At 35.7% G+C, this 23,822-nt stretch overlaps 1 pseudogene; it reads left to right on the forward strand.

Annotated features, from left to right (window-relative positions):
- The first annotated feature begins 1,218 nt into the window (after positions 1-1,218).
- LOC125117976 (dynein light chain 1, cytoplasmic-like) lies at positions 1,219-1,515 on the forward strand (annotated as a pseudogene).
- The last annotated feature ends 22,307 nt before the right edge of the window (positions 1,516-23,822 follow it).

Consider the following 23,822-nt stretch of genomic DNA (forward strand, 5'->3'; position numbering starts at 1 on the left):
CACAATCATTCACCAATTTTTGTCCCTACAGTTTTACTTTCAAAGAATTTTACAATAAATGGATCGATATAGTATGTAGATTTAGGGATCTAGTTTCATTTACTTGCCAACAGACATTTGACATTTATGCATGTTCTTGCAATTTACATTCATTTGTATTGAACAGCATCCCACTGTATGCATGCACTGCACTGTTTATCCATTTACCAGTTGAAGGACATTGTCATCATTTCCAAATTTTGACATTATGAATAACACTGCTGCAAATATTCAGGAATATAATCATTTTACTTAGGTAAATATCTAAGAGTGAAGTTTCTAGGTCATGTGGCAAGTGTATGCTTAATTTTATAAGAAACTATCAAACTGTTTTCTAATGTGGCTATACCATTTTATATTCCCACAGCAATGCATGAGAATTCAAGTTTCTCCACACCTTTGCCAGTATTTAATATTGTCAGTTTACTATTTTTTTCTTTTTGGCTTTTTAGGGCCTCACCCATGGCATATGGAAGTTCCCAGGGTAGGGGTTGAATCGGAGCTGTAGCTGCTGGCCTACACCACAGCCACAGCAACGCTGGATCTGAGCCGCATCTGTGACCTACACCACAGCTCACGGATCCTTAACCCATTGAGCAAGGCCAGGGATCGGACTTGCATCCTCATGGATACTAGTTGGGTTCGTTAACCACTGAGCCATGATGGGAACTCCAGTTTACTATTTTTTTAAATTTAAGCCATTTTAATAAGTATATGGTGGTATTTCATTATTAATTTAAATTTCCCTAATGATTAATGATGTTAATATCCATTCATGCACATATATGCAATCCACATATCTTCCTTGGTAAAATTTTGCTTTAGTGTTTCTAGTATATATAACTTACAATACTCTACTCTCAAGTAATGTATCACTTCAACTATAGTAGAAGAACCTTAAAAGTAGTACAGTTTATCTTCTCCTAGCTCTTCTGTTTTCATATAGTTTATTTTTACATCTGTAATAAATATAGCGTTATTTTTATTCAAACATTCAATTATCTTTAAATGTAATTTATAACATAAGAAAACATTTTGTATTTACTCACATATTTCAAAATTCTGGGGTTATTTGGTCATTTGTATAGATGCAGGTTTTTTATGTGATATCATTTCATTTTACTCAAAGGACTTCTTTTAAAATTATATGTCTAGTCAGCCCCTACTCCAGGAGACTAGATGCAGTCAGCCAGCCCTTACTTCGCTGTAACCAGACACAACCAAAAGGCTGTGTTCAAAAATGCCAATATGTCAGAGGAAATGCAACAGGATTCTGTGGAGTGTGCTACTCGGGAGTTGAAGATAAATGGAGACAGAAATTGCAGTTTGTATTACGAAGGAATTTGACAAGAAACACACTTCACCTGACACTGCATTGTGGGGAGGTACTTCATTAGTTACATGACACATTAAACCAAATACTGCACCTACTTCTACCTGGGCCAAGTGGCCACGCTTCTGTTCAAATCTGGTTAAAAGCATGGACTGTGCCACAGACCCAATGATCCATCCAAAAACAAGGACTGCAGCAGAAATTCCAAATATGAGACTTCAATCTTCAGCCTTGCCTAAGGCAACATTTTTAAACCTTTTTTTGTGTTGTTTTATACAAGACATTCTCTGTACTAATGGGTTGTGGTTATAAAACAATTAACAAAAAATTTACGCTTTTATATATGTTCTATTCCTTACCATTCTGCTGCATGTTTTCTTCCTCCTCAAAGTCCATTCCTTTAAAAAAAGATACATTTATCAAGAAAAGTGTGTTTAAATATAAATAAATGAAAATAAAATTACATGTCTGCTAGTGATGATTTCGTTTTTTGTATATTTGGATAAATATTTCACATTTATTATTGAAATATATTTTTTTACTGGCTATACCATTCAAGGTTGATGTTATTTTCTTCCAATATTTTAAAAATATTTTAAATATATTACTCCACTGATTTATACTGTTTCCAAAAAAACAATAGTCTGCTACAATTCCTATATTTGTTTCTCCCTGCAAAATGTGTCCCCCCCCCCCCTTTTTGACCAGTTTTAAGCACTTTGATTATGATGTGAAATTTTCTTCATTTTTTCCCTTGGGGTTTGATCCTTTTAAACTTGCTTCTAGGTTTTGTTAATCAGGGCCAAAGAAGCCTTTGGCCCAGGTTTTATCTTGCCCCTTAAGTGAACCAATATCCTTTTAAACAGTCTACATGATAACTCATATATTATAATTTTTCTACTCAGGCTGCTGAGCTCACCAATATTTCCTGCTCCATTTGAGCTCTAGAGATTTTTCTGCCTGCTTCTTTCAGGTTATTCTTTCCTTCACTTCCAGTAGCTTCCTCACATGAATATTCTGATGCATACTCAGATGAAGACTCAGAGAGAGGTGGTACTTCTGCAGATCTTCAGAGCTTTCTCTCACTGTAACGCTCTCTTCTCCTTTACTCTGCCCTGTGAAGCCCATACCCCAAATTCCCAAATTCCCAACTCCATCTTTTCAACTCAAGGACACTGCTGGGCTTAACCTAACTTTCACCACCCTACTTTCTGCTCTGAAAACTCTCTCTAGGTATTATGCTGAGTGATCACTGGACTAATTTCTTTTGTTTGCTCTCTTTCAGAGATCACTGCCCCGCACGTGTGTGATGAGAAACATATTTCCCATTTCAAACAATGGAAAATCAGCTCCAACTTGGCATTTCTGCTTAGAACTTTTCATTTCAGGAATGTATTACTGATGTTAATTTGGAGATACCTATATTAGTTAGCAGAAGAAAGGGCTGTAAGGATCCAGAGTGTTATCAAGGCAAGAAATCTATGCATTATTAACAACTGTGTTTTTAAGTCTCATCATGAGTTTTGTGGGAAATTGTACTTTTCCTTTTTTTTTCAAAACAACTATTTTAGAGGTATTTTTAAGTTCGTTTTTAAAAGAACTATTCTTATTTTTGTTCTCCCTTTTGATTTGAAGAAAAATTCAAGGTAATCTGAGCTACCAGAGTGACCAGAAGCCAAGAGTAACTGAAAAGAATCCAACTAACTTTTGGTAAATTTTAGTAGTTTTGTAAACATACATATAATATTAGTGCATATAGATATATATGGTTACAATTTTAAAGCTATTAAATTATTAATAAGTTAAAAAGAGTAAGATGTAATGTTCTACATTCTTTTACCAGGAGCAATAAGATGACAGGGATTAAAATACTTCTCCTAACTGCATTACTTTCCATGAAGTTATCCTTTGGTTTTTAATAACTGTGAAAGCACATTGAATTGCTGGTGTTTAACTTCCGTGACTCATGCAAAACCTAATATATGAAGCACTCAATATTTTTTTATTTGGCTGAATGGTTAATTTGACTATAAATGAACTAATTAAGAAATCTCTAGCTTCTCAATGACCAACTGACTGATTTAGAGTTTCAAAAACTCTATTTTCTTTTGAAGGATTATATTCTCCTGAGTTTTTGTTTAATTCCATAAAAACATTTCAACTATTATTTTTAGGGCTTCATACATAATGTTGTCTGCCTGGAGCACTCATACAACCCATGTCCAACTGCTAAGCTCCCTCACTACTTTTCTACCTGATCACCTGATCAATGTCTCCCCCTCTGAGAAACCTTCATTATATCTAAAATAGCACTCATCACATTTTGACTCAAGAATCATATTTTCTTTGAGAACTACCTGAGAATATATGTTCTTATATATATGTGTCTGTATACTGCATAACTTACATTTGTGAGATGCGCACACACACACATACACACAAAACACATTCAATTTGTTATTTATTTCTCCCACTAGAATGTAATCTCCCTGACAGAAGCAACAGTTTTTGATGACCACTTTATGCCCCAGGGTACATAAGAGTGAGACATGGAAGAGATATTTAATTAATATTTGTCAAGTGAATGAATAAATGAAGTAAGAGGTGGATGATACACTTCATTACCAAAAGCTTCATCATTAAGACTTTTAGTAATATAGGACACATCTGCTTTCAGTGATAAAGCAGGCTAAGTCCTCTGAAAAACTGCCTGTTACAAGTCACCTAGATATGCTGGATAAACATGACTAACAGGTATTTAATTACATACCTGAGCTTTCAGGAAGCTAAGGGAAATCCCCAGAGCCATACAAAAATGAAGAAGGAAGTTGGGAATCAAGTGATACAATGAAGCTGAAACTATGCTCTTTGCTATTTAGGGAATTCTTTGCCTTTCTCAGTCTCCAAGACACTTGCACCTCCATAGCTGGTGAAGGAGAGGGAGATAAGTCCACGAAGGGAATAGGCGAAGATAGAACAAGAAAAACCCCAGACCAAGCCAAGATCTTCGCCTTCAGTAAAAGGATGAATTACAGCAAAAAACAAACTTCCTACTAAAGCCCAATGACAAGTAAATTTATCTATCTAGGCTTGGGTTCTGGGAAGAAAATTTAAAACAGTTCCTCTCAGCTTTCACAACTTCATTCCTGCCCTTGCTTATGATATGAGTTCCTAGTTTTGCTATCCACATAGTCTGTAAAACTTCTTGCCACAAAATTAATTTAAAGACATTCTGAGTTGGTAGTAATTTGGGCCACCTCACACAGGTAAAATGTATTACCTTTCTGGAAGAAGGTAATCTCGAAAAAGGACTCACAAGCTGTCCTCATATAAAATTTCCTGAACTGATGCTCAGAATTCAAAGTTACACAGCAGAAAAAGAAACAAGGTACTATAAGCCAAAGTGAGGATGGAAGAAAAGGACAGATTTTGGTGATCTAACAAATTGAGATATTAAAATTACCAGGTAAAGATGATAAGTATGTGTAAAATGTTTAAAGAAATAAAAATGGATGAGAACTTTCTGAAGATGATTATCACATTTGAGAAACACAACATACAAATATACAAAATAATCTATACTGTTTAGGGACATATAAATATTGGAATAAGAAAATGAAAAATATTAATATAAACACTAAATTCAGGATAATGATACCTCTGTGAAGAAAGTAGAGGCAGGGAGAAAAGAGAATAATGTAATCTCAGATACATTATTGTATCTGTATCTTGACAGAGGCATAATTTGAATTTTAGGAGAAATGCTTTCAAAAGCCAGTAGTAATATTTCCCAGTTGATCAGGCATAGTTTTAAAATCTATGATATACTTTCTAGGACTGCATTCAGTTATTAGGACATCTAGATCATGGACCAACATATGCAAACTTTTCAAGAGAAGTTTAGAATTGCACAATGATTGCAGTTACATTTTTTTACAACTGTTTTCTTTCTCAGTTGATTGGACTGTTGTTTTGGGTCTCGGGTATTCAAGACAGTTACCATATCCTTTCCCACAGTCCCATGCCCACCTTCATTTTAAGATCATAAATGATATACAGGTAGAAAAAGCACAATCGAGTGGCATAATAATGATCCTAGGTGAGATTTATGTTAACCTGGAATTGGGCAGAACCTGCAAAATTAAAGTGATTCTATTAGAGTTACTTTAATATTTCATGCATATTTGACTTGAAGATAGAGTGAAAATAGGATTTACTGGGTGGAAGAGGGTTTAGTGCATCACTTAATGTTGGAACCAAGGTTCTCAAACATAGCTATGCATTAACATCATTTAGGAAAGTTTAAAACATACTGATGCCTGACCCCAGCCCCAGAGCATCTGACTGGATTGGTTTAGAGTGGATCTCAGGCAATGATATTTGTTAAAAAAAATTTCCCGTATGATTCTAATTTGAAACCAGGAGTTGAGATTCACTTTATTTGAGTAAAATGACATGGACATGGCACACATATTGCCATGAAACCCTCAAAATAAAGTTGCAGTTTCAGGATCAGCACAGTATTCTGAGTGCTATGCTGCTCTGATTAGCCTGCAAATGGTTTGAAACCTATGTGTTACCCCTGCCCAAGAACTGCAGGAATAAGTTTAGATTGAGGTAAAAGAATTAGGAATATTGGAAGATTCTTACCCCTTTATATTCAGGGCCAATACATTCAGATATGAGTTCAAGTAAACTTATTTCAGATCTCTGGACATTCTGGGATTCAATATAGTTTGAAAAATACTTTCTTAAAACTATAATTTTCTGCTATGGAAAATAGAATCTTAGGATAAAAACAGGGATTGAGGGCTGAGATAAAGGAGAGAACATATGAAAATAATGATAATAAAATAATGATAATAAATAAAACACTAATAAATTAAATCCCGGTCACATTTACCAAAACAAATGAATGATTATTTACACTATAAATTTAGTTTGTTGTTCCATACCTAAAAAAAATTATCAATTTCCTCAAAGCAGGGGTAATAACAGAGGTGAAGATATTATATATATATGCAAAATTAAGGGAGAAGTGTTTTGCCTTTGGGGAAAAAAACCGCAGTTCTAAAGAATACTTTTCTCACTAACTTTATCTTTTAATAAATTAAAACAAACTCCATACAATTTTATCTCAGTGTAAATGCATTTGTTCAATTAACAATAAAACAAAAGGCCTAATTAATACAATAATGATTGTATTCATTATAACAAAAATATGCACAATAAATTTTATTTTAGGTTTACTGAATATGCAAGCTCTGTAACTGACCAAAAATAATCCTATGTTTATATTTTTGTCATTGTGGCATATATCTAAAGCTATGTGGTCCAATACGGTTGCCATCAGCTACATATGGCTATTTATATTAAACTTAATTAAATAAAATGTTAAAACCAGTTCATTATTAGCACTAGCCACACTTTCAGCGCTCAATACAGCCTGATGGAGTTCATGGCTACAGGCTTGGATAACTCAGATATAGATCATTTCCATTATCACAGAAAGTCTACTGGATAGCACCGAATAATTTGAGCCCTTTTGTTGTTAGCATTTAGCACACTATTCATTGTGTTATCTTATGTATTTTAAGGCAAATAAGTTACTTTTGCTGTTTATGACAACTGCCTAAGAATTCTTCTTCATTTGTATGCCTAGAATCACCATTATTTTCCTGATATAAATGATATGAATATTAAGACTAAAAGTAGACGTTTTAATGTCAGATAATTATTTTAATTTCAGAAATCCTAGAGGTATCATTTTCCAAGAAGAATTTGATGGTAGTGTAGAAAGTCTGCTAGCTCCTACTTTTTCTTTTCTCCTATTTCCAAGCTTCTTCATAATCCTTACCAAATGCTTACTCTTTAATGTCTAATATTTTTTAAGTTGGATGAAGTTTATACAAAATGCCCTGTTCTAATACTAGTTTCTGTGAGTAAACTCCCAAATTAAATTCCTGTCCATAATAAAAATATTAACTCTATGTATTGAGTGATTATGAAGTGACAGACATAATCATTGAGTATGTATTATCCCATTTAATCTTATGACATTAAAATTATTTTCCTTTAAAAATGAGAAAAACTAGAGTCAGAGAGGCTATATAACTTACGTGAGGTCACATAGCATAACTTTGAATATCCTGAGTCTAACCATTTTGATATATATATTATATATTATATATATTAACCACTTTTAAGATGGTGTTGCAATCTGGCTATGAAATATGAGCATAGATTCATTGATTCACCAATTAAATTAACTAATTATTATATCTTTTTAGTTTCTTCAATAATATTTATTGGGTGCCTGCTATATACTAGACACTTACTGAGCTCTGGATGTACAGTTGTGAACAAAAGGGATGAAGTCCCTGCCCTCATGGACCTGTAGAAGCTGAAGTTTCAAGGTAAAGAAACCTAATCAGATGTTCAGTCATCTGCAAAAGAATCAAAAAGAAAAGAAGGTATCAGCTTCTGAGATCTGCCAATTGGTCGCTAGTCCATTTTGTCAATTTCAACACCCTAAGAGCATTCCATTATTCCACTACTCAGTCATACATCAGCAGGGATGAGGTTAGAATATGTAGTTATATGGAATGATGAGGACATGGCACACTATAATTATTTCAGAGCAAAGTGATTCAAAAAATAGAACCATTGAAACTTTGGGTAAAAAGAAACAATATCAAGGACAAAAATCTCATCCAATTTAAAGGTTAAAGAAAAGGGACCAAAGATTTTCAAATTGCTTATAACATTTTTAGAACTTCAAATTGTTTTGCTCATCTGAATTACTCTGAAATGACAATGATAATCATTTTGTACATATTTCTTTTTTTTTGTCTTTTTTTTTTTTTCCTATTTCTTTGGGCCGCTCCCGCCGCATACGGAGGTTCCCAGGCTAGGGGGTGAATCGGAGCTGTAGCCACTGGCCCACGCCAGAGCCACAGCAACACGGGATCCGAGCCGCGTCTGCAACCTACACCACAGCTAACGGCAACGCCGGATCCTTAACCCACTGAGCAAGGGCAGGGACCGAACCCGCAACCTCATGGTTCCTAGTCGGATTCGTTAACCACTGCGCCACGATGGGAACTCCCATTTTGTACATATTTCTAATGTCATAAAACAGACACAATAATTCTGGCATGAAGACTGAGCATAAATTTAATTTGGAATGTAAAATTTTTCTAGGTGACCATAATCTGAAGAATTCTCAACAGATCAGCTTTAATTTTAGGTTACTTGGGAGAGAAGTTAATCAGTTAGAATAATAATTTTGTGCAAGTATGCATTTCTCTAGTTTTAAGAACAAAAACAGGAGTTCCCATCATAGTGCAGCGGAAACTAATCCGACTAGGAACCATGAGGTTGTGGGTTCGATCCCTGGCCTCGTTCAGTCGGTTAAGGATCCGGCGTAGCCAAGAGCTGTGGCGTAGATTGCAGATGCTGCTCGGATATGGCGTTGTTGTGGCTGTGGCGTAGGCCTGCGGCAATAGCTCTGATAAGGCCCCTAGCCTGGGAACCTCCACATGCCACAAGTGCGGCCCTAAAAAGACAAAAAAAATAAATAAAAAAGAACAAAAACAAAAAACACATCATATAATAGTTGCCAGAATAACTGAATCCTTTGTCTGCCTCAATATGGCAATTCCTGTTGGCTCATTTCATTGTAAAATATTTTGTAAATCATTGAAGCAAATCCAGGAAGACGGTAAGAAAATAATAATAGCAAAATGCATCACCTTGATTCAAATATTAATAAACACTCTGCCCTAAGGAAATGCATTGATGTAATAAAATACTTTTAAAGAAATTATATCTGCAATAGGAATAATTCAAGAATACAGTTATATACTTAGGTGGAAAGACTGTGACATATACTGTAATCTCCTATTTTTCTCGTCGAATCAAGATCTAAATATTTATGAGGATTTATGCAGCATCTGCTAGTAAATGTGCACTCTAATACATTTTTACTCCTCAAAATTTGAAGAAAAATATGCAAAAAAAACTTAGGTAACATTTTTGCAGAGTAAGATCAATTCATTGACATATTAGTCTATGAAGCAAAGTAATCATGCATTATTCAAAGAATTAAGCCACCTTCTATGAGACTTACGTCCTTTGGGTTTAGATATAAATAGCATGATTTATTTTTTAGAGTAGTTTGGAAATAAAATGTAAAAGGGTCAATCTGCATTTTAGTAGATGAAAAGCAGTAATTTCCAGATATTCATTTGTTTCTAGAAAAAAGTATTCAGCACATATTTCAACCCAATCACAGTGTCACATAATGTGATGAGCACAAAAATGCTGAGGTATTGTCTCCATCTCTTAAAAAAATTTTTATTGATACAGGTAAAAAGCACAACCCTGCATAATGCTACAGGAAGAAATTATCTAAATTGTATTATATATATATATATAATACACAATTATTATATATTATAAAAGTATAACTAGAATTAACAAACACATATAATCTTAACATCTTATAAAAAACAATCCTAACAAAATAGTTCTTAGTGAAGAAAGCAAGTTTTAAAATGTGAACATCTATTAATATTCTAGCTGAACTATTCAATAGCTGTTCTTTTAAGTTATGTTTAGAATACAAATATATACTGTGCTTTAATTTATCAGATTCTTCAGGAATAACAATTCCCTAACCTTCACCCTAGGCAAAACTAGCCTTCATATACTTATATCTGTCCTTGATGTTTTTTTGCTTACAACTAGAAGCACTTTTCTCTGAAGCAGCCAAAAATGAGTAACTGATAGGTTAATCAAAAAAATTCAATACAGAAAAAATAAAAACAAAAATAAATAAAGTATATATGTATATTTATAGGTGTGTGTGCATATATATGTATACTTAAAAATGCTCATTTAACTCTTCATTTTAACTTAAACTAAGTGGTCATTTCATTTTATACTTTTTTAGTGAAGTGCCAAGACAGTTTCTTTTTTATTTGATTTTCTGTTTTGTAAAATTTTATTTTATTAAAGTATAATGGATTTACAATGTTGTATTAATTTCTGCTGTACAGGACAGTGATTCAGCTATATATGTATACATATATACATACATACACATTTTTTAAAAATTGTTATTTCCCCAATATAATTTTTTTCTACTGTATAGCATGGTGAACCAGTTACACATACACATTCTATTTTCTCACATTATCATGCTCCATCATAAGTGACTAGACGTAGTTTTCAATGCTACACAGCAGGATCTAATTGCTAACCCATTCCAAAGGCAATAGTTTGCATCTATTAACTCAAAGCTCTCCACCCGCCCCACTCTCTCCCCCTCCCCCTTGGCAACCACAAGTCTATTCTCTAAGTTCACGATTTTCTTTTCTGTGGAAACGTTCCTCTGTGCCATCCTATTAGATTCCAGATATAAATGATATCATACAGTATTTGTCTTTCTCTTCCTGACTTATTTCACTCAGGATGAGAGGCTCTAGTTCCATCCCTGTTGCTGCAAATGGCATTATATCGTTCTTTTCTATGGCTGAGTAGTATTCCATTGTGTATATATACCACATCTTCCGAATCCAATCATCTGCCAATGGACATTTGCGTTGTTTCCACGTCTTAGCTATTGCGAATAGTGCTGCACTGAACATGAGAGTGCATGTGTCTTTTTTAAGAAAAGTTTTGTCTGGATATATGCCCAAGAGTGGGACTGCTGGATCATATGGTAGTTCTATGTATAGTTTTCTAAGGTACCTCCATACTGGTCTCCATAGTGGCTGTACCAGCTCATATTCCCACCAACAGTGCAGGAGGGTTCCCTTTTCTCCACAGCCCCTCCAGCATTTGTTATTTGTGGACTTATTCATGATGGCCATTCTGACTGAGGTAAGGTGGTATCTCATGGTAGTTTTGATTTGCATTTCTCTTATAATCAGGGATGTTGAGCATTGTTTCATGTGCTTGTTGGCCATCTGTACATCCTCCTTGGAAAAATGTCTATTCAGGTCCTTTGCGCATTTTTTCTGTTGGGTTGTTGGCTTTTTTGCTGTTGAGTTGTATAAATTGTTTGTATATTTTAGAGATTAAGCCCTTGTTGGTTGCATCATTTGAAACTATTTTCTCCTATTCCATAAGTTGTCTTTTTGCTTTCTTTTTGGTTTCCTTTGCTGTGCAAGAGCTTGTCAGTTTGATTAGGTCCCATTGGTTTATTTTTGCTCTCATTTCTGTTGCCTTGGGAGACAGACCTGAGAAAATATTCATAAGGCTGATGTCAGAGAGTGTTTTGCCTATGTTCTCTTCTAGGAGTTTGATGGTGTCTTGTCTTACATTTAAGTCTTTCAGCCATTTTGAGTTTATTTTGGTGCATGGTGTGAGGGTGTGTTGTAGCTTCACTGCTTTGCATGTGGCTGTCCAGGTTCCCCAGAAATACTTGCTGAAAAGACTGTTTTTTTCCCATTTTATGTACTTGCCTCTTTTGTCAAAGATTAATTGACCGTAGGTGTCTGGGTTTATTTCTGGGTTCTCTGTTCTTTTCCATTGGTCTGCATGTCTGTTTTGGTAGCAGTACCACACTATCCTGATGACTGTGGCTTTGTAATATTGCCTGAAGTCTGGGAGAGTTATGCCTCCTGCTTGGTTTTTGCAGGAGGGTGGGGTGGTTCCACATAAATTTTTGGATTGTTTGTTCTAGTTCTGTGGAAAATGTCATCGGTCATTTGATAGGGATTGCATTGAATCTGTAGATTGCTTTGGGTAGGATGGCCATTTTTACAATATTAATTTTTCCAACCTAGGAACATGGAATATCTTTCCATTTCTTTACATCTTCTTTAATTTCCTTGATTAATGCTTTATAGTTCTCGGCATATAAGTCTTTTACCACCTTGGTCAGGTATATTCCCAGGTATTTGATGTTTTGGGGTGCAATTTTAAAAGGTATCATATTTTTTATTCCTTTTGAATTAGAAAAAGAAGAACCAACAAAACCTAAAGTCAGCAGAAGGAAGGAAATCATAAAGATCAAAGGGAAAATAAATAAAATAGAGATTCAAAAAACAATGGAAGAAATCAATAAAACCAAGAGCTGGTTCTTTGAAAAGGTAAACAAAATTGACAAACTTTCTGACTAAACTCATCAAGAAGAGGAGAGAAAAAACCCAAATAAACAAAATCAGAAATGAAAAAGAAGTCACAACAGATACTGCAAAAATACAAAAAACTGTGAGAGAATACTATGAACAATTGTACACTAACAAATTTGACAACCTAGAAGAAATGGACAACTTTCTAGAGATTTACAGCCTGCCAAAACTGAATCAAGAAGAAAGAGATCAACTGAACAGACCGATCACTAGAAACGGAATTGAATGTGTCATAAAAACACTCCCTACAAATAAAAATTCAGGCCCAGATGGCTTCACAGGTGAATTGTACCAAACATACACAGAGGAACTTATACCCATCATCCTTAAACTGTTTCAAAAGGTTGAAGAAGAAGAAACACTTCCAAAGACATTCTATGTTGCCACCATCACCCTAATTCCAAAGCCAGACAAAGATACCACCAAAAAAAGAAAACTATAGGCCAATATCTTTGATGAATATAGATGCAAAAATTATTAACAAAATTTTAGCCAAAGGCAGGATACATGACAGATTGTAGACCTAGTCTTTGGCACCATCCCTAAGGGTAGAAGCTGCAAACCTTGCTCAGTTTTTAATGTCCTGTTTATTCAAGGGTGGAGAGCATCTTTATACTATTTTAGACAATTGATGTAAGTTGAAAGCTTTTAGTTTCACTAATTACCATCCATTTCTAACAGGTGCCATGCCAATTAATAAGCTAGCCACTAATTTAATCAATGCAAACCTATTTCTGACATGAAATATGGTGATTAGCAAAACATCTGGATATGATCAAAGACATAGATAGCTAATGTGTTTGTAATCACTGCCTCTGGAGCAGGAAGGATGTCTTCTCTGAAAAAGTGATTTTCTGACTGCCCCTGGAGTGGAGATTCCTGGTTAAAATACATTTACTGCCTATGCTGAAATATTTTTTCTTTTTGTCTTTTGTCCTTTTTAGGGCTGCACCCGTGGCATATGGAGGTTCCCAGGCCAGGGGTCCAATCGGAGCTGTAGCCGCTAGCCTACGCCAGAGCCACAGCAATGATAGATCCGAGCCACATCTGTGACCTACACCACAGCTCACAGCAACGCCAGAGCCTCAACCCACTGAGCAAGGCCTGGGATCAAACGCGCAACCTCATGGTTCCTAGTTGGATTCGTTTCCGCTGCACCATGACAGGAGCTCCTATGCTGAAATATTTTTAAGCAAATTAAAATATCATTAAATTTTTTACTATGATTAGGAATTCAGTTCCTAACAAATGGAAAATAAGAAGGGATAAAGGCAGAGAAAATAAGCTCATTTATAGTATATATTGCTTTCTATATAGTTACACTTTCTATATACACCTAATGCATTAATTCACAATGTGGTTCACTTAACAATCATATCCCTCTGTTTGGGACCAGCTGTGTGATATTTGATGGGATACACTGAACGGAGTGGTGAGGGAGGATGTAGCTACCATCTAGAGAGTCTAATAAGTGAATGCATATTCTGTAAGGTTAACGGGCAGTATGTGTCTCTGTCATAGCCCTGACAATTTGCCAATTCAATCCACTACTCTTTCAATATTTGTTCAATTTCTATTTGGAGGACAAGGTGATTGCTATGTGCAAGGGTCTTAAGAAGGGCAAATCTGCTTGTCAAAAAAAAAGCCCTCCCTATATATAGATAGTACAATTTTATAGATTAGAGTATAGCTAGTATAATTTTATAGGTTATTATACTATATATAGATAGTATAAATTTATAATTTATACTATCCCACTCACTAACATTATCAGATCATTGTTTACTTAGAGTGTAGAATCAATGAACAATCTAGTGATCCTCTGTTGTTACTGTTAAAACTCCCTTATAAGATGTGGAAAAAAAGGAACCCTTATACACAATGTTAGTGGGAATGTAAATTGATATAGCAATTATGGAAAACAGTATGAAAGTTCCTCAAAAAACTAAAAATAGAAATTCCATATGATCAAGCAATCCCACTTCTAAGTATACAGTCAAAGGAAAGAAAATCACTGCCTGCAGAGACATCTGTATTCTCAGGTTCACTGCAGCATTATTCATAGTTGACAAGATAGGGAAACAAACTAAGAGTCTGTCAAGAGATGGATGGATAAAGAAAATGTGGCACACACACACACACACACACACACACACATACAATGGAATATTATTTAGCCTTTAAAAATAAAGAAATCCTGCTATTGTGACAATATGGATAAACCAGGGAACATTATGCTAAATAAGCCAAACACAGAAAGAGAAATAATGTATGACATAATTTCACTTATATGTGAATCTAAAAAGAATGCTGAACTCACAGTAACAAAGAATAGAATGGAGATTACCAGAGGCTGAAGAGTTAGTGAAAAGGGGAGATATTAATAAAAGGGTATAAACTCACAGTTGCAAGATGAATAAATTCTAGAGACCTAATATACAGTATGGTGATGACAATTAATAATAATAATAAATTATATCCTTGAAATTTGCCAAGAGAGTTGGAGTTCCTGTCGTGGCGCAGTGGTTAACGAATCTGACTAGGAACCATGAGGTTGCGAGTTTGGTCCCTGCCCTTGCTCAGTGGGTTGACGATCCGGCGTTGCCGTGAGCTGTGGTGTAGGTTGCAGTCGCGGCTCGGATCCCGCGTTGCTGTGGCTCTGGCGTAGGCCTGTGGCTACGGCTCCGATTAGACCCCTAGCCTGGGAGCCTCCGTATGCTGGGGGAGCGGCCCAAGAAATAGCAAAAAAAAGACAAAAAAAAAAGAAAAAGAAATTTGCCAAGAGTGGAGGTGTTAACTATTCTCGCTACAGAAAAAAAGGTAACCATATAAGGTGATGGATATGTTATTTAGCTTCATTGCAGTAATCATTTCACAATGCATATATCAAAACATTACATCTTACCCCTTAAATACATACAATGTTTGTCAATCATTTCTCAATAAAGCTGGAAAAATGAGGATGCTGAAGGAGCATAAAATAAAACAAAAAGCCTACTGTCCTCCTATAATTATCTCACCCTAAGTGGCTTGTCAAAATAAAATATGTCCTGTGATTGTACTAAGTATACTTCCAAAGAGAAGTTCGAGAAATTAAATTTCATCCAATTTTTTATATTTTCATTGACTTTTTAGATTGTCATGGTAATAGATTTTCCTGCTGAGTACTTGTATGTCTACCCTTAATTTAGCTCTAAATACATATATATATATATATATATATATATATATATATATATATATATACACATACATACATATGTATATAGCTTTTTAGTCAGTCATGGGCATACAATAATAATAAAATACAGATATACACACACAAACACACACAGTTTTCCCGGAAGGGAAATAATACACCTCAGCTTTTACCAATTAATGATTATTCCTGGGAGTCTTATGAAGGTTTTGTTCTTTAATTTAAAATATGACTTTTAAAATGATTTGGTCTTTCTATGAGAATGCAGGGATGTTGTGTCATGGGCTGAAATTATTAATGTGCATAAATATTCCTTTTCTCCTTTTCTTTGAGGCACGTGAGAACATTCTATTTCTTTCTTCACTCCTTGAAAGTAGGTGTGGCCATGTGACCTTTTCAGTCAATACGTCATAGGCAGAAGTGACATGTGTCACTCCAAGGCTTGAGAATTTAAGTGCTGGTGCAAGATCCTCCAGGACCGCTCTTCCTCTGACATGACAAACAGAAAAGCATATGCGAAATGGGAGACCCCATCAGGCTATGTCTCTAACTACCTACAATTACCACAGCTCCCCTACTAACCAGAGGATGTGCAAGAAATAAACCTTTGCTGTTTCAAACTGAGGTTGAAAAAAATAAACCAAAAAAGCAGTGAAAGAACAACAATAAAGCCGGAACCGAACTGAGCCTGAACTACCCAGCACTTGTCCTTTAATACAAAACCAGAAAACTCCTTTTTCTAGGTATACAAGAATCACATAATTATGTAATATTATTTTACAGATTATTTTTTGTAGCTGAAATAATTTCTTTCTTTTTTGTTTGCTTTTCAGGGCCACACATGAGGCATATTTATGTTCCCAGACTAGGGGTTGAATCAGAGCTGCAGTTGCCTGCCTATACTACAGTCGCAGCAACACCAGATCCAAGCCTCATCTGGGACCTACACTGCAGCTCAGGGCAACATCCAATCCTTAGCCCACTGAGTGAGGCCACAGACTGAACCCACATCCTCATGGATACCAGTAGGATTCGTTACCACTTAGCCACAACGGCAACTCCCTGAAATAATTTCTCAATTAAATCAAAGTGGCTGTTAGCAGAATGCTGGTTATTTCACACAGTCATAAATTAGTTCTCTATATACATTCAGCAATTTAAAGGTTATCTCTTCATAGAAATGAGACAGTGCTAGAACATCAAAAGAAAATGGCAAATATTTAAATCAATCATAGGGTACAATAATAGAAATATTATATATCTTCTTATAGCTCTTTTAATTGTGCCACACTGGTTGAGAACTAAATTAAAATAAATTGCTTTAAAAAATCTATAATCAAGAAGTGATATGAGCCATCCAAATGTCTATTAAAATTTACCTAGTTCATCTACTATATACTTTAAATTTTTTGGTAAAAATGATTACTTGTCTATGCTATAAGGAATTATACAGAAATATGAAGGTTTGTTCTTTTTCCTTAATACATAGCATTAAGATAACTTTAATGTGGGAGTTTCCTGGTGGCCTAGCGGATTCAGCATTGTTACTGCTGTGGTTCAGGTTTGATCCCTGGCCTAGGAACTTCCACATGCCACAGGTGTGGCCAAAATAAGAGATAACATTAATGTGATTTTAAGATCAAATATTAATTACCACTGAATATTATAAATTATTTCTTTTCTCCTGCAAACTTCTGTATGCCTATTCTATTTCCATACTTCAGAAGCTCTAGAATTCATCTACTTGGAACACTCCACCAACTCCTGCACCTCTAATGTTTAACCAAGGAAAATTAAAAACCCAAGGAAAAATTTAAAGTAAGCGACTAATACAAATTCCACTCTGTGTACTGTTTACTTCAAAACATTATCATTATAATCTAAGAAGTTAAAATAATATGACACTTTAACCTCTAAGTTAATCAATTTAAGAGAATACAGGGAGTACTATTTTCAAGAGATTGACTGAAATCAAACCTTTGGGCTGGTATAAGAATAATTAAGAAATGGTTTCAGGTTCCAGAGTAATAGCTATCTATGTACACGTTATCAGCAGCCGATTGGCTCCAATTATTCCTTCAGACATCTAAGAAAGACCATAGACATAAAAAGCTCTTGCTCATTTGCATATTCATAATACCTCAGTGAATCACCAGGACTGGCACTGATGCTGCCTGAATATTAATGCAGAGCCAACAGCTGAGCTGAAGGGCAAAGCAATATATAGAAACAAACTGCAATTTCCCTCTGGAATTCATGATCTAACTTAATGGTGGACAGCTTTTAAAAACTATTATTATTATTACTATTTCATTCCTTATTACAATGTTTCCCTTAGAGTATTTAGTCAGATCGACACAGGATTAACAGTGCTGATTTGCTACTTTAAATCAGATTTGATCACTCAGTCTTCTTTTACACCCATAAACCACAAAATTACTCAAGCTTACATGCTAAATATCTATGCGGTATGCACCCCCAAAAAGGAGGTATCCAAGCCACACACTGCATCCAGCTGAAGGGTATTCTATTTTTATATGCTTTTAAAAGCTTCACATTTGTAAGCAGTTAAAAGTTCGGATAGTTAAGTACCTTTGCCTTCAATTCTTCTCCTTGCTCTGCCCTTTAATTTCATGTAAAAACCTCTGTCTCCTGACCCCACCCTCTGTCACAGCTCAAATGGATATTTCTGCTTTGGCTTCTGCAGAATGCCACAGCTTGAGGCTTCCGGAAGAAATGCTGCAATTCCTCCCATGAGATGTAGCAGAATATTTGTGGAAGAGTATGTAGGAGGGAGATATGTATTTGAGGGTTGCATGTGTAATGTATTTGTAGCATCGTCATTACATTTATACATCTGTGATCACAAGACTGTTTATTATAGGATTCTATTTTCCTCGGAGAAGTGGCAGATTAGACAAAACTCTCCCAAGCATTTGCATTTCCTTTTCCTGAAGAAGGTGCTGTCTGCCAACAGCGGTTTCAGAAACAAACAGAAGTAGATAAAACAGTATTTCTTTAAAAACAACCTCAGGTTGAGAAAATAGAGTTCTGTACCTTACTGATTATCATACTGTTTTGCTTTATTTATTTTCATTAGACTTCTACTTCAAATGATAGTAAATAATAACCACAGCAATAGCTAATCTATATTGATCATACATTCTATCAGTCAATTTTTGCTGCATAACAAACTTCCTCTATAATCAGTGGCTTGAAGAAATAAACTGTAATTTCTCATGTGTCTATGAGTTGCCTGGGGTTTGGCTGATCTGGGGGTAGGCTCAGCTTGACATTTCCGTTTCAGGCTGTGACAGTCAGTGTGGTCCTACTTCTCACTGCAGGTCTACAATTTGTTTGGAATGACTTCCACTTCTCAACATTCTACTCATGGTGTTAGCAGAGGTACAAGAGTATAGGCAGAATATATGAGGCTTCAAGGCTTAGGATAAGACACAGAACACGCACTTTCTCTTTATTCTAATAGTCAAAGCCAAGCATCAGGAAGAGATACATTATCTCCTTAATGAAAGAGACTGACAAGTCACATGACAAAAGGAGGTGAAATTTTTAAACTAATAACACAATGTACTACCCAGAATGTTATATACATAATTTCACTTATGTATAATACATATGTATTATTTGTATTATATTATTTTATTCTATATTTATATTATTATGTATAATACATAATACATATTCATTTATTCTTCAGAGTAGTCCCATGTATTACTGCCATCATTATTTCACAAATAAGAAATTGAGGGGAGCTGCCATTATGGCTCGGCAGTATTGAACCTGACTAGTATTCATGAGGATGTGGGTTCGATCCTTGGCCTCGCTCAGTGGGTTAAGGATCTGGCATTGCCGTGAGCTGTGGTGTAGGCTGCAGACGTGGCTTGGATCTAGCATTGCTGTGGCCGTGGAGTTGGCTGGAAGCTGCAGCTCTGATTCGACCACTAGCCTGAGCATTTCCATATGCCATGGGTGTGGCCATAAAAGGACAAAAAGAAAAAAAAGAAAAAAAGAAATTGAGCTTCAGAGGGGCTAAGTAACTTGTTTAGGAACACAATGCTAGCAAATGATAAGGCAATGATTGACATATAAGCAATTCTTAAAGACTATGCAATTTTTCTGAAAGATTCCATTCTATATGGTTTTGAATAATATTTCCATACTTAATACAGAGATTACAAAGATATGGGATATAATGTTCACTCATCATTATAATGATAATGAGTAAGGACAGAGTATAACAAAATTTCTGCTATAATACTATTCATTTCTAGAACATCACATCCTTAAAATTCATTTACACATGAGACAGAATAAGGATAATGTCCTTAGTAGGGAAGAACCACAGGCAAATTAATAAATTAAACTTTCATTTCTGGTTCTTTTGTGATAAATACTTATTCCTTAGAACAAGACCCTCTTCCTTGACAACAAACACCACCTATAAAAATTATAACTGATTTTATTTTATAAAAAATGTGCACCAACTAGTTTTGTAGACTCAAACACCATTCATCAAAAGCTACAAATGACTATAATGACAGAGGGCTTTATTAAATGGAAGGTAACTTTTACTGTGCCAGAAGAAATGTAAGTACACTCATCATTAGAGTATTTTCTAATCATCTCCTTGGCAATCAATAGCAATATGGTTTTAGAATATGTTTATATTTGTATTGGATTCTTGATTTTCTTTTTTCTTTTTTTTTTTTTTTTTTGCTTTTTAGGGCCACATCCGCAGCATATGGAGGTTCCCAGACTAGGGGTCAAATCGGAGTTGTTGCGCCGGCCTACGCCAGAGCCACATCAACACCAGATCCGAGCCGTGTCTGTGACCTACACCACAGCTCATGGCAACACCAGATCCTTAACCCACTGAGCGAGGCCAGGGATCAAACCTGCAATCTCATGGTTCCTAGTTGGATTCGTTTCCACTGCACCACAATGGGAACTCCAGGTTTCTTGATTTTCATATTTTCATTTTTTTTGTCTAACAGTTATTTTCAGAAATTTCAAGAGGTTTAGTTGAACCAAAAATTAAGCCTGTACCACAGGACTTCGTGATAATTCTATATTGCTTTCATATTGTTCCTCACTGTATAAAGCATGGCTTGGTAAATGCCACAAATTGTTAAAAGAGCATAATTTGCTATAATAAACATGAAAAGAAGAATGGGGGAAAATTAAATAAGATGGACTCTGACATAAATCCAACCTCCATGTCACAAGATTTCTCCCCAAGATTAAGCCATACACAGACAGATTTTATTTGGGAGTAAGAATAGCATTTGTAGAAACTGGAATGCTAAAAATATTGAAATGAATGTCTATGTGTAGCTTGTGAAATAATATATAATCCTTGTCTTAGATGGACACTATTATGTTATTCAAATTAATAGTTGCATTGAATCATACTTGGTCCACTTCCTTTTCTTCGTATCAAAAACATTTCAGAATCTAAGTGAAGCTAGGAAGCAGAGAGCATTTCTGAGTGTGTTTATTCTGAGGAAAGTGCAGAGTATATAGTAAATACTCAATTATTAGTTTTGAAGAATGCAGTATTTTTTATTTATTTATTTATTTATTTTTGGTCTTTTTAGGGCCACACCTGAGGCATATGGAGGTTCCCAGGCTAGGGGTCCAATCAGAGCTGTAGCCACCGGCCTACGCCAGAGCCACAGCAACGTGGGATCTGAACCTACACCACAGCTCACAACAATGCCCAAGCCTTAACACACTGAGTGAGGCCAGGGATCGAACCCATGTCCTCATGGATGCTAGTCGGATTAGCTAACCGCTGAGCCATGACGGGAAGTCCCGAAGAATGCAGTATTATTATGAGCTTTTACACAACCAGACTTAAATACAACCAGGTTCCTTTTTTTTTTTTTTTTTGGCTGCATGCATGGTATGTAGAAGTGGAAGTTCTGAGGCCAGGGACTGAACCCTCGCCAGAGCAGTGACCTTTGCCAGGGCAGTGACAATGCTGGAAACTTAACCTGCAAAGCCACCAGGGAAATCCCTAGAACTGGGTTCTTAACAGTTGAATGACCTTAGTCAACTTACTTAACACTACAAAGGCCAGTTTTGTTTTGTTTTTATCTGTAAAAATGGGCTGCTAATGTCACAAAGTTTAGAGGAAGAAATTAAAGTAATTACTAAGTTTCTCCAACCTTTATTTATTTATTTATTTACTATCTTTTTAGGGCTGGACCTGCGACATATGATGGTTCCCAGGCTAGTGGTAAGTCGGAGCTGCAACTGCCAGCCTAAGCCACAGCCAGAGCAACGCTGGATCTATGCAGCATCTGCGACCTACACCACAGCTCACAGCAATGCCAGATCTTTAACCCACTGAGCGAGGCCAGGGATCGAATCCACGTGCTCAAGGATACCAGTCAGGTTAGTTAACCCCTGAGCCACTGGAACTCCTCTCCAATCTTTGACTGATGAGTTAAAATGGAATTCTATTATTAATTCAGAATTTAATTATCCTGGCCCCCACTTGCTGAGGTAGAACTTCAATCCCTGCACCCTAAATCTCTCCAAGTTATATTTGGATGTCCTCTATGAGGTACTCAAACTTGCTCGTGAGAGGTCTTCTCCCATTTCTTGACCTCAGACCCTTTCACTGATGTCCATGGCCTCCAACGGTACTTCTGAATCAACTCTCCCCCAGCTGGCCGAAACTGCCACTCAGTCCTCTGGGTAACATTGATTCTGCACCCTACGTCGCTATCTCTTGTTCCTCATGTTGCAGCATCTCTGAGTGCCCAAAGGACAATGCATTCGCTGGGGTCCTGGTTGAGCTGAAGTTCCTATGTATTCAATACACAAGTAGAAGGATCATCCTTGTCCCTCAGTCCTTAGCCCCTCTCTCCCTAAAGCTCAATTAGAAATCAAGTTGCTGAGATAGAGCAGTCAATATCTGAGACAGAAATCATGCTACTGCAGCATCTGGTCAGGTGAATCCATATGCGCACGCGCACACACACACACCTCACCTCCTAACCTTCCCAAGTCTCCTTCTTTCTTTAGGAAGGATATTAGCATACATAAGAGGAAACTCATATCTTGCTGCCAACAATGCTCTGGAATGATTCACGTTGGGAGATAAGACCCTGTGTTGACAGGGTTTTGCATACCTTGTGCATTGTGGTTCACCATTAATAGGGACTCCATCATCTAGAAAGCCTCCTTTAAGATTTTTCTATATCTTAGTCATTAGGGCATTCCCAGAGATCACAATTTATTTGGTCTGGGATAAGCTGCTGGCATAGGTTAATTTCTAAAAATACCTTAGATATTCCTAACTTGTAGCTCAAGGTTAAGAACCACTGCTTCAGAGAATCTGATGAAAACCTATCTTACCAAATAAAATGTGCATTTGCCTGTGGACACCCTGAAATCTAGTTTAAAGAAAATTGACTTAGAGCCAGTAAGTTGGATTGTTTCTCCATATGAGGGAGTAGCCATGCAAGGAAGACTGCTAAAAGAGGTATTAACGAAGCTCTGTCCTAAAATGAAGCAATGATCAGTTTCATCTTATATGTTTTTTCTTCTTTTTATCTGCATTTTCCTGATATTCCTGGTATTATGCTCTCTTATTGTAGGTGATTAATACATGCTTAATGATTTAATGTTATCAAAATCCATATTGCTAATAAAATTAAGGAGAATATTAGATACAGTAAATTAGAATGAGAATCATAAAAAGAGATTTATAAGTGTTTCACTTTTGGGAAAGTAGAATGACCAACTTTCATTAACCAGACAATTAAGACTGAAAAAAAAATTATGTCCTAGATCTAGAGAAAAGTTAACAACCATTTTCTCATATAACAGAAAAAAAAAATCAGTGATAAATGTTTCATTGATGGTGTGGCAAGAGATTCATAGAAATATTGTGAAAGTTTTGTGTAAAAAAAAAAAACTTTCTGGGATGTCTGGAAACTTACATGAGACTAAGTTTTTATTACACTGTAATAAAATCAGTGAGAGTGTTTTCTAGCTAAGATGGGAAAATAAAACTACAATTAATACCAGTAATAGAATTTTTTTTTTCTTTTTAGGGCCGCATCCATGGCAT

The sequence above is a fragment of the Phacochoerus africanus genome, chromosome X (genome assembly GCF_016906955.1).
Source record: "Phacochoerus africanus isolate WHEZ1 chromosome X, ROS_Pafr_v1, whole genome shotgun sequence".
NCBI lineage: Eukaryota > Metazoa > Chordata > Mammalia > Artiodactyla > Suidae > Phacochoerus > Phacochoerus africanus.